Here is a 12,767-nt window from a genome sequence, read left to right as displayed (position 1 = left end):
GAAAGAGCGAAGAACATTATTGGAGAAGAAGAATCTGAGGAGGAATTCCAAGACATGGAAGGAGATACCAGTCAACCAGGAGAAGGAGCCAACAATAATCAACAACAGAGAAGAGTCTTGGCTTCATACACATTTGCAAATGCAAGGCATTGTGGGAGTAGCATTCTTCCTCCCAATGTCAATGCAAACAATTTTGAACTCAAGCCACAACTCATCACTCTGGTTCAAAACAATTGTTCTTTTGGAGGAGGGCCTTTGGAGGATCCAAATCAACATTTGTCTACCTTCTTGAGAATCTGTGACACAGTGAAAACCAATGGTGTACCTCCTGATAGCTATAAGTTGCTGCTCTTCCCATTCTCTCTCAGAGATAAAGCCACTCAATGGCTAGAGACCTTTCCAAAAGAAAGCATCAACAACTGGGATGACTTGGTGAGCAAGTTCCTTGCCAAATTTTATCCCCCTCAAAGAATCCTAAGGTTGAAGACTGAGGTTCAAACATTCACTCAATTGGAGGCTGAGAACTTATATGAAGCATGGGAAAGATATAAGGCTCTATTGAGGAAATGTCCCCCAAAAATGTTTACTGAATGGGATAAGTTGCAAAACTTCTATGAAGGACTCACTCTTAAAGCCCAAGAAGCTCTTGATCACTCTGCAGGAGGATCCTTGCAACTCATGAAGACCACAGAGGAAGCTCGAAACCTCATTGATATGGTGGCCAACAACCAATATTTCTTTGCTCATCAAAGACAACGCCAACCATCACAAAGAAGAGGAGTAATGGAGTTGGAAGGAGTTGATTCAATTCTAGCTCAAAACAAGATGATGCAGCAGCAGATTCAATAATAATTTGAGCAAATGGCTAAGAGAATTGATGGCTTGCAAGTGGCAGCAGTGAGCACCACAAGCCAATCTCCAACCACTTGGGTGCAAAGTGAAGAAACTCAAGAAGAGCAACAACAAGAGCAAGTCCAATACATGCACAACCAAAATCCTGGAACAAATGAAGTCTATGGAGATACTTACAATCCATCTTGGAAGAACCATCCCAACCTCAGATGGGGAGACAACCATAATCAAAACCAACAACCATGGCAAAGAAACACAAGTCAGAACAATTGGAAAAACACAAACCACAACCCCCAACCAAACACTAACCAAAACTCATACAGAAAACCACAAAACAACTACCCAAATTCTAACCAATACCCACCCAATAATCAACCAACCAACCAGAACACTTATATTCATCCATCAACACCCCAAAATTAACCCATCTCACAAGACTCACAAAGAATCACCAATTTAGAGCTGCTCATGGAGAAACTGATGAAGAACCAAGAATTGACAACCAAGAATCAAGAAGCCTCCATGAAGAACCTAGAGAGGCAGATTGGACAAATCTCCAAGAAGATTTCTGTTGAAAAACCATCAAGTTCACTACCTAGTGACACCATTCCCAACCCAAAGGAAGAATGCAAGGTTGTGCAACTAAGAAGTGGAAAGGTGTTATTGGATGGTAACCAAGGAGCAACCAAGCAGAATGACACTGAGCCAACTAAGAATGATGAAGCCATCAACAAAGACATGATAAGCAAGAATGCTCCAGAAAAACTCACAGAGGAAGACAACAAACCACAGAATTTGAAGAAAGGAAAGAAGATCTTGGAGGAACCAGTTCCAAAACAACATCAAGTGGAGAAGAGCTCAACACCACCATTGCCATATCCACAGAGATTTCACAAGGAAACAAAGGATCAGCACTTCCACAAATTTCTTGAGACTTTCAAGAAGTTGGAGATCAACATACCTTTAGCTGAGGCTTTAGAGCAAATGCCTTTGTATGCCAAGTTCTTGAAGGAGCTTATCAATAAGAAAAGAGATTGGAATGAAAAGGAAACAGTGATGCTAAGTGAAGAATGTAGCGCCGTGCTCCAAAAAGGAATTCCACCAAAGCTTAAGGATCCAGGGAGTTTTGTAGTGCCATGCACTATAGGCAAATTATCCTTGGACAAAGCTCTTTGTGATCTTGGAGCTAGTATCAACTTAATGCCCTTGTCCATGATGAAAAAGCTTGCCATAGAAGAACTCAAACCCACCAGGATGTCACTAGTCATGGCAGACAGATCAATCAAGACACCGAATGGCATTGTGGAAAATTTGCTGGTTAAGGTTGGAAAGTTTATCTTCCCTGCGGACTTTGTAATTTTAGATACTGATGAGGAAGGTAACAATTCCATCATCTTGGGCAGACCATTTTTAGCAACTGCAAGAGCCATTATAGATGTGGAAAAAGGGGAAATGATTTTTAGAGTACACAATGAGCAAATGATCATCAATGTTTTCAAGTCAATGCAACACCCTCCAGAGCAGGAAGATCATTTGAGGGTGGAGATGATAGAGAGCCTGGTGGAAGAAATGTTAGACATTGATCAGCATGAGCAGGAAAAAGATAATCAAGAAATAATGGAGGATCATGTGGCTGAGGTTTTCATAAGCAAAGAGGTGAAACCAAGCAAGAAAGAAGAGGTGCAAAAGCAAGAACTGAAGCCATTACCTTCTCATCTCAAATATGCATTTCTTGGCACTTCAGAAAGCCTCCCGGTGATCATCAACTCGTCCTTGACAAAGAAAGAAGAAGGAGAGCTTCTTGATGTTCTCAGAGCTCACAAGGATGCCTTAGGATGGACCATTGATGACCTGAAAGGCATCAGCCCTACAGTATGCATGCATAAGATTCTTTTGGAAGACAATTCCAAAGCAGTAATTCAACCTCAGAGAAGACTCAACCCTGCAATGAAGGAAGTCGTCCAGAAGGAAGTAATGAAATTATGGAATGCAGGAATCATATATCCTATTTCCGATAGCTCATGGATAAGTCTAGTCCAAGTGGTACCAAAGAAAGGTGGGATGACAGTCATTATTAATGAGAAGAGTGAACTCATTCCCACCAGAACTGTGACAGGGTGGAGAATGTGCATTGATTATAGAAGGTTGAATGATGCCACACGCAAAGATCACTTTCCACTTCCTTTCATTGATCAAATGCTTGAAAGGTTGGCTGGCCATGCTTATTATTGTTTCTTGGATGGTTATTCTGGGTATAATCAGATTGTGGTGGACCCAAAGGACCAAGAAAAGACTTCATTCACATGCCCAGTTGGAGTTTTTGCTTATAGAAGAATGCCATTTGGATTGTGCAATGCCCCAGCCACTTTTCAAAGGTGCATGCTTTCCATTTTCTCAGATATGGTTGAAAATTTTTTAGAGGTTTTTATGGATGACTTCTCTGTTTTTGGTGATAATTTCAATACTTGCTTAAACCATCTAACTCTTGTCTTGAAACGGTGCCAAGAAACTAATTTGGTTTTGAATTGGGAGAAGTGCCATTTCATGGTACCTGAGGGGATTGTTCTTGGTCATAAAGTTTCAAGAAGAGGAATAGAGGTTGACAAGGCAAAAGTGGAAATAATAGAAAAACTCCCTCCACCAACTAATGTGAAATCTGTTAGAAGTTTCTTGGGGCATGCAGGTTTTTATAGAAGGTTTATCAAAGATTTTTCTAAAATAGCTAAACCTTTGAGTAATCTTTTGATGATTGATCAACCTTTTGTTTTTGATAAAGATTGCCAGCATGCTTTTGAAACTTTAAAATAGAAACTTACAACAGCACCAATTATCACACCCCCGGATTGGAACTTACCATTTGAACTCATGTGTGATGCAAGTGAAATTGCAATTGGTGCTGTACTTGGACAGAAGAAGGGAAACTTGCATCATGTCATATATTATGCAAGTAAAGTATTGAATGAAGCTCAAAAAAATTACACTACAACAGAGAAGGAGTTGTTAGCTGTAGTCTATGCATTTGATAAGTTTAGATCGTATTTGATAGGATCTAAAATTGTGGTTTATACTGATCATGCTGCTCTCAAGTATTTGATGTCAAAGCAGGATGCTAAACCAAGACTCATCAGGTGGATTCTACTCTTACAAGAATTTGACATTGAAGTAAGAGACAGGAAAGGCACTGAAAATCTAGTTGCTGATCATTTGTCAAGGCTGCCACCAGAAACAATTCAAAAGGCTTCATTGCCTGTGAATGAAAGCTTCCCAGATGAACATCTTATGCTGGTTCAACAAACACCATGGTTTGCTGATATAGCTAATTACAAAGTGGGGAGGAAGATACCTCAAGAATTCACTAAGCAACAAGTGAAGAAGCTAATCAATGAAGCAAAGAAGTTCTTGTGGGATGAACCTTACTTGTTCAAAAGATGTTCTGATGGAATAATTAGAAGATGTGTCCCTGAGAGTGAAATGCAAGATATATTATGGCATTGCCATGGCTCTGCGTACGGCAGACACTTTGGTCCAGAGAGAACAGCAGCAAAGATACTACAAAGTGGGTTCTATTGGCCACCCATTTTCAAAGATGCCAGGGAGTTTGTCCACCAATGTAATGAATGCCAAAGAGCAGGAGGATTAACAAGAAGAAACGAGATGCCACAGAACTTCATTTTGGAAGTAGAATTGTTTGATTTATGGGGCATTGATTTCATGGGACCCTTTCCTCCCTCTTATTCATTCAGATATATCTTGGTAGCAGTGGAGTATGTTTCAAAATGGGTGGAAGCCATAGCCACAACCACCTGTGATGCACAAATTGTCCTTCAATTCCTAAAGAAGCACATCTTTACTAGATATGGAGTGCCCAAGGGTCTCATCAGTGATGGTGGTGGCCATTTTTGTAATAGACAAATGGAGAAACTTCTCCACAAATATGGAGTTATTCATAAGGTAGCCACACCATATCATCCCCAAACTAATGGGCAGGCAGAATTAGCAAACAGGGAACTGAAGAAGATCCTAGAAAAGACAGTTGGTAGCACAAGAAAGGATTGGGCTAGGAAGTTGGAAGATGCACTTTGGGCATACCGAACAGCTTTCAAAACTCCTATTGGGAAGTCCCCGTTTCAATTGCTGTATGGCAAGTCTTGTCATCTCCCTGTAGAGCTTGAGCACAAAGCCTTTTGGGCCACCAAACTCCTAAATCTAGATTCTGAAGCTGCAGGAGAGAAAAGATTGTTGCAACTGAATGAGCTAGATGAGTTTAGGCTAGAAGCCTATGAAAATACCAAGATATACAAGGAAAAAGCTAAGAGATGGCATGACAGGAAGATATTGAAGAAAGAATTCAAACCTGGACAACAAGTTCTCTTGTATAACTCACGGCTCAAGATATTCCCTGGCAAGCTTAAGTCTAAATGGACTGGTCCATACTTAGTGACTAAGGTTTTCCCATATGGGAGCATTGAATTGCTAGATGAAGCAACAAAGAATCAGTTTACGGCAAATGGTCATAGAGCAAAACTGTACCTAGGGGGGCAATGGAACAAAGAAACAGAGGTCCAGAGCCTAAATCCTCCATGAAGCAAAAACAGAAGATGTCAAGCTAGTGACAATAAAAGAGCGCTTGTTGGGAGGCAACCCAACCTGAGGTAGTTTCTTCTTCATAGCTTTTTTCAATAAAAATGTTGAATAATTGGTATGCATTGCAAGGAGCTAAGTTTGGTGTTGCACACCAAAACAATTTGAGGGAGAATGAAAACTTCTAAGTTTGGTGTTCCACCAAAAATATCATTTAAAAACACATTCTCACCTCTTGCATGACTCTAGCTCCAAGCAATCAAACACATTATTCAACTGTTGAATTGCTTTCTAGCTTTAATTTCATTAAACTTTAGCAAAGATACATGGTTTCAATTATGGTTAACTTGTTGCATCTGAGACAGTGGCAAAACAATTAAGTTTGGTGTTCACACACCAAAACAAATCCTGAAACCACACTCAGTTTATGAACACTAACCATATAACTAAGGGCTTGAGAAACAAGCAACTTTGAGAACTATGCAGGATATAAGCCAACATTTGAAGACACTATGCATTTTAACTCAAAGAGAACACAACAGAAGGAAGATTCAAAGGGCTGCAACTTCAAAGGTTGTATCTGAACTTAATCTTTGCTACTGTGTGTTGTTTTGAACATGGGAACCATTGTATGTCTTGCTAAAGTGTTCATCTAGCTGCAAGTGAAATAGCTTGTTAAAAATGCTAAATCTGCATAATGCTAGTATCCATCACTTAGCTTAAAAATTGTTTTGTTTCCCATATGCTTAAATAAAAGAGTTTGGTTTGAATTGAAAAGTAAAATATCCAATGTTGCATAAGCATGAATGGAAGTTGGTGGTGGTATACATGTGTTTGATTAAATGCATAACTCATAAAATAATTGTTGCATAATATCAGTCTCATTCAAATGTGAGTTAGCTTGCTGTTATAAAAACTCTTATCAATAATGAAACAACCCTTGGTAACAAAAACAGAAAAGAAAAGAGAAAGAAAAAGCCAAAATGGCAAGAAAAACAAAGAATAAAGGTTGGACACCAATAGCTTGGACCCTAGGACATATGCCTGTGGTGTTCTTGTACTAAGATCTGCTTGGATGAGTAAATTCTAAGGGGTATTTTAAAACCCGGTCACTTAAATCAACTGATTTGGGATGGCCAATTGAAAATCCACAATAAAGAGCAACTTAGATACAGAACATTTAGTAATCCAAAGAGATGCTGGGCATCAATGATCCTAGGAAGAATTAGTAATTAGTGAGCCATGTGTCTGTGGTGGAAAGATGTTGAGCAAAAGAAAAGAAAATAAAGCCAAAGGCTATGCTGCAACATTTAACACCAAACCTCCAAAAATATAATAAGCTTGTTAAGCATTGTAAGCCAAGAAAAGTTAGCAAGGGAGTAATCAAAAAGTGAGTCTTCTAACAGCAAGTCTAGCAAGCCTTTGAAGAAAAGATATGTATTATGTAACAGCAACAATAACTTGAGTTGTCATTGTCTGCATAAATACCCCATAGATCAAGTTCTGCTATCTGCATAATAAGGATATGCATTCTTTTCTCATTCATTTCATTTACTCTTAATTTTGATGCTTGCTTGGGGACAAGCAAGGTTTAAGTTTGGTGTTGTGATGACAAGTCATCATATACCCATTTTTCAAGCTAATTTCACTTGTTTTGTTAGCATTTATGCACTTTCTTGCATCCTAAGTAAGTGATTTGGAGTGAAAATGCATAACTTCTCTAAATCAAGCAACCACCATGAAATTAATGTTAATCCATGAGGTTTGAGCTCATTTTAATTGAATTTTAATTGATTTATAAGCCTCTTGAATTTAGTGATACTTTGAGTGGTTGTTTGGTTTATTATAGGTGAAGAAAAGAAAAGAAAAGGAAAAGCGTGGCATAAAAAGTGTAGCACAAGAAAAGGAAAGCGTGGCCAAAGAGGAGAGAAGCGTGCTGCATACAATGGGGGAAGCAACATTGCCCTCCACAAGGGCAGAATGCCCTCTAGGAGAGCAACATTAGGTGACCAAGCAAAGGAAGGCAATTCTGCCCTGCCCACTCCAAGGGCAGAGCACAAAATGTGCCTTGAAACCAAGAGAAAAAGAACCTTGCCCTGCCCTTGTGGAGGGCAGAATCGGGCTCTCTAAGGAAGAAATTCAAGGGAAAAACATCACCCATGCATGCCACAAGGTTCGAACAAAGAACCATGGGGAAGCCAAGCTCTAAGACCCATTGCCGTGCCAAGAAATCAAGAAAATTAATGAAGCGTGTGTACCCGCCCAGGTTCGAACTCGAGACGTGAACAAAGGAACATTGCCCTGCCCTTGGCGCGGGCAGGGCAGCATTTGAAGTGGCGCACCAAGAAGCAAAACGCGCGCACCAAGTTTTGTTCCTGGCAGCACCAACCGCGCGCACCAACGTCTCTGGCGCATCAAACCTTTCCTGCCCTGCCCTTGGCGCGGGCAGGGCAGCGTCCCACGCACCAACGCGCATCGCGCGCAACCATGGCCGCACCAAATCCACGCACCAAGCTTCAATTTTCTGCCCTGCCCTCCACAAGGGCAGGGCAGCCTACTGGGAGTGATTTTTGGGCCGAAAATTCAAACTAAAAATCCATTTTATTTCATTTCTTCACCAATTCAAAAGCCCATCCAAATCCCAAAATCCAAGAATAGAAAGTGTATAAATAGAAGCTAGTTTGATGTAATTAGGACCCTTTTTTTACCACTTTTGACTTTTGCTTTGAGCTTTGAATTTTCACTTTTATTTTTGAGCTTTGGCACTTGTTCTCGGAACTCTACTGAGAATTCTGAGAATTGGGGAGGAGAATTGATCTCTCTTCTTCCTCATTCTTGCCTAGGCACTTCTAATTTTCTTGTTTTGAGTTTTGGGTGTGAGAAATTGAGGAAATTCTGTCTCAATTCCCATTCAAATTCTCTTCAACTCTTTTTCTGCATAATTGAATCTGTTTCCATTCCCTTTACTGCTTCTTCTTTAATTTTCTGTCAATTACTTTGTTAACTTGGATCTAGGAAGGCAAATAGAGATCTAGGCTCTGCTACCTAGTCTCTTGAGACCTGAGACCCAAATTTACCTTTGGTTCATCTGTGAACCTCTGCTTCACTTTATTTCCTTGCTGTTTAAATTCTCATTGCTCCTTTCAATTGTTGCAATTTACTTTTCCTTGGTTTAGATCCGGCAATTCCTGTCCTCAATTCCCTTTTACTTTCAAGCAATTTATATTTCTTGCCATTTAAGTTACTGTAATTTACCTTTCTTGCACTTTAAGTTTCAGTCATTTAGTTTCTTGTTCTTTAAGATTCTGCAAGTTTACTTCTCTACTTTACAATTTACTGCATATTTCCCTCTCCCCTTTACTTTTACTGTTATTTACTTTTTGTTAAACACAAATCACCCAACCAACACTTGATTCGCTTGACTAAACCACCCACTAAACTAAAATTGCTCAATCCTTCAATCCCTGTGGGATCGACCTCACTCATGTGAGTTATTATTACTTGATGCGACCCGGTACACTTGCCGGTGAGTTTTGTGTTGGATCGTTTTCCACAACATCAACGACCCGGTATACTTTCCGGTTAGTCTGTGGTTGTAATCACCGCACCAAGTTTTTGGCACCGTTGCCGGGGATTGATAGTGATTGACAACTATTAGTTGTTTGATTGCTTAGATTAGGCGTTTTAGTTTTAATTTTATTTAATTTTTGTTTTAGTATTATTTTCAAAAAAAAATATTTTGATTTATTTTATTTAAAACTTTTTCCTCTTAATTTTTGAAATTAAGTTTGGTGTCCCCATAGTAATTTTTCTTTAAAAAAATATTTTTTTAAAAAAATCCTAGTATCTTTCTTTGTTTAATTTTCGAATTTTTATTTATGTTTATTATTCTTTATTTTATTCCTTTTCAAAAAAAATTATCTTATTTGCTTTCCTGTTTACCACATGGTGTGTTTGATTCTGTTTGGTGTTTTGTGCTAAAAAAAAATAATGGAGAGAGATCACATGGGTTACTACTCACACCCAAGTAGTGATTCATATTATGGTGGATGGAGGAACTATCCAAATTTTGGTTAAAATCAAAACCAAAGAAACTTCAATGCTCCATATTCCAACTATCTAGAGCCACCATCTCCATATTCATATCAAGAGCCACCATTAGATATTGAGGCTCCTCAGAAGAAGGGTTTTATGGAAGCAGAAACTCTTAATGCTATTCTTGCTCAAAACAAGCTTATGTCTCAGCAATTAAATCTACTTACTCAACAGATGGGTAGCATGCAAGTTTCAGCTATCAACACCCAAAATCCTCTTCAAGAGGTCAATTACATGGGGAGTGCTCCTAGAAATCCCAATAATGATCCCTATTCTAAGACCTACAATCAGAGATGGAGAAATTACCCAAATTTTGGGTGGAGAGAGCAACCTCAGAGGCCACAAAATTTTAATCATAGTTCTCAGGGTGACTTTCAACAGAATAATTTTAACAACCCCCAGTTTCATTCATCTCAGCAAGCAACTTCTCAGCCCCAACAGAATGATGATTTGGAAGAAATCTTGGCAAGTTTTAGACAGGAAACCAGAGCATCAATCAAGAACTTGGAGATTCAGATGGGTCAATTAGCCACAAAAGTTAATAAAATTGATTAGAGGACCACTAATAGCCTTCCTGGTAACGCAATTCCAAACCCAAGAGAGAAGCCAAGGCTATCACCTTGATAAGTGGACAAGTGGCAAGTATGGAAGCACAAGTTAATGAGGATCCAATTGAAAAAGATTGCAAGGTTATTCAACTGAGAAGTGGTAAAGTAGCTGGCTCTGAGACCAAGGTCAATAAAGAATTAGTTGTAAAAGAAAGCTGCCAAGAGGAAGAGGTTGAAATTAAGGAAGCTTGCAAAGAGGTGGAAGAATTCAAAGAAGAACACAAGGGAGTGGAGCTTGCAAGACCTCTTCCAAAGCCATCACCATCCAATACAACATTCAAGTGCATAAAATTCCTATCCTTAACCTTTACTTTCCCACTTGAATATGGGCTACTGCAGACGGATGGTCAACTTAGAGCTCTTTGTGGCATTATGAGTAAGAGGAAGATGGTTAGTGGCAAGAGTTGTCAAGCAAGGTTCAATATGGTTGCATGCTCCAAATTGAAGTGCAAGGATTGGTGTAGAGTTCAATTGAATAGGTCTACAAGGTTGTTTGGATATCTCTGTGAGAATTCAGATTGCTTGCCACCTGGTGGGAACAATGGTGATCCACAAGAAGACGGATGTAAAAGTAAGGTTTGGGTCCCTGGAATTCATTCCCACAATCAACACTCTTGGGGCCTTGTCACTTGCTTCAACTTGCTTGAAGGTGTTATGCGCCTAGTTTAAGATCCCGATAGCCATTGGAATTACAAACATTGGTGGAAATTCCTGGATCAGTACAAGCACAAGCCACCATGACAAGGAGCTCACCACATGTCCAACTTAAGAACTTTAACTAAAAGTGCTTGGTGGGAGACAAACCACCTTGGTATGATCATTCCTTTTCATTCTTAGTTGTTTTTTGTAGTAGTAGTTTTCTTACTTATTTGATTTTTATTGAGTTCTTACTAATTTTCTGATCATGTGGCTATTTTAGAATAGGAACAAAAAAAAAGAAGAGGAGCACATGCCGCGCAAGCGTCGCTGACGCGTACGCATCATATGCATGTGCATGAAAAATAAAATTTGACAGAGTTTAGCGGGAGTAGCGCTGGAAGCATGCTGAAAGTACAAGCCGCATCACGCGTACGTGTAACCCACACGTTCGCGTCAGTGACGCATACGCGTGACCTTGAAATTTGACGTAAATATGTGTTTGGGTAGAGACTTGTGCTGGTTTGGGGCTAGAAGTGTGCTAGACGCACAAAATTGACCACGCGTACGCGTCCCTGACGCGTGCGAGTCATTTGCGCAAATGTTCATCCACACGTGCGCGTGCATGACGTGCACGCGTCATATGAAAATATTGGTACCTAAGCCACGCAAACAGAGAGTTGTGCATGCACGTGGCTACTTTTGCGTGAATCACGCAAAACCCCGGGGCACGTGGATGCGTGCCTGATGCTTACGCGTCATTAAGAAAATTCTGCGACCAACGCATACGCGTCGCCTGCGCCGCACAACTACCCTAGTTCGCCGCCCAGTTTTAATTTTCTTTCACTCTCTCCCAATCCTAATTCTCTCTTGTTCTTTTATCCTTTTATTCTTCTTTAATTTTAATAATTGTTTCTTTTTGTTCTCAGTTCTTCTTTGCTTGAGGAGAAGCAAACCTTTAAGTTTGGTGTTGACGCTTCTCTTAGAAGTTTTCTGTTTATTCCTATGGCACCAAAAGTGAGGTGAATCATCTTCACTGAGGAGCACAACCTGAAGAATAAAGCGACCACTAGGATAACTAAGGTGGTTGAGCTCCTTTCATTTTTTTATTCCTCCCCTCTTTTTCTATGTTACGTTTCGGTTTTCTGCTATTTTGTTTTGTTTGTTGCATGATCCTTTATTAGTAAGAATCCTAGGTCTAGTTTAGTTTTTCCTTAAATGCTTTAATTCTGAAAAGATGTCTCATGTATTACCCACTGATCTTGAATTCAAAAGAAAATACAGAAGTGATGTATTGCATGAGAAATTGAGTTAATTTTAAGAGTAGTCTTTTTTACTTAAATGTGGTGGTATTTTCTGGGATTCTGAATCCATGATATGAACAGTGCATATTTAAATTTGAATCAAAGAATGTTGATGTACAAGGAATAGGAATTTAGAGAATTATTATGATTTCTCTGGAATTAATGAAAGTTTAATCCTTGAAGCAAAAGAAACAGCAAAAGAAAAATAAAAGCAAGGTCCAAGGCTCTAAGCATCAATGACTAGGGAGGTCAGACATGATTAAAAGCTCAAAGAGTTGTTTCCCTAGTCACATGCTTGTGGTGTTCTTGTGTCAAGTAATCCTTGAGACAAAACATTTAGAGTTGAGATCAATTGCAGAGTATGCCAAAGGCTTTGAGCACCACTGTCTGGGAAAAAAAATAAAAAATAAAAAAAATAAAAAAATAAAAAATAAAAAAATAAAAAATAAAAATAAAAAAATAAAAATAAAAATAAAAATATTTAGAACTTAAAGAGAGTTCCCCAGTTAAGTGCTTGTGGTGTTTCTGTGTCAAGTAAAACTTGAGACAACATTTAGTCACGGCTAGGCTCAAGGTGCAAAGCACCAAAGAAAAATTGATGCGTTCAAGGATTAAATTGAGCTAAAAAAGATCAGAGAATTCATAATATTATCCGGATTCTAATTCCAAATGACAGTAACATTCTTCTGAT

Source organism: Arachis stenosperma, chromosome 1, assembly GCF_014773155.1.
Source record: "Arachis stenosperma cultivar V10309 chromosome 1, arast.V10309.gnm1.PFL2, whole genome shotgun sequence".
Taxonomy (NCBI): Eukaryota; Viridiplantae; Streptophyta; class Magnoliopsida; order Fabales; family Fabaceae; genus Arachis; species Arachis stenosperma.
This window is presented reverse-complemented; position numbering follows the sequence as displayed.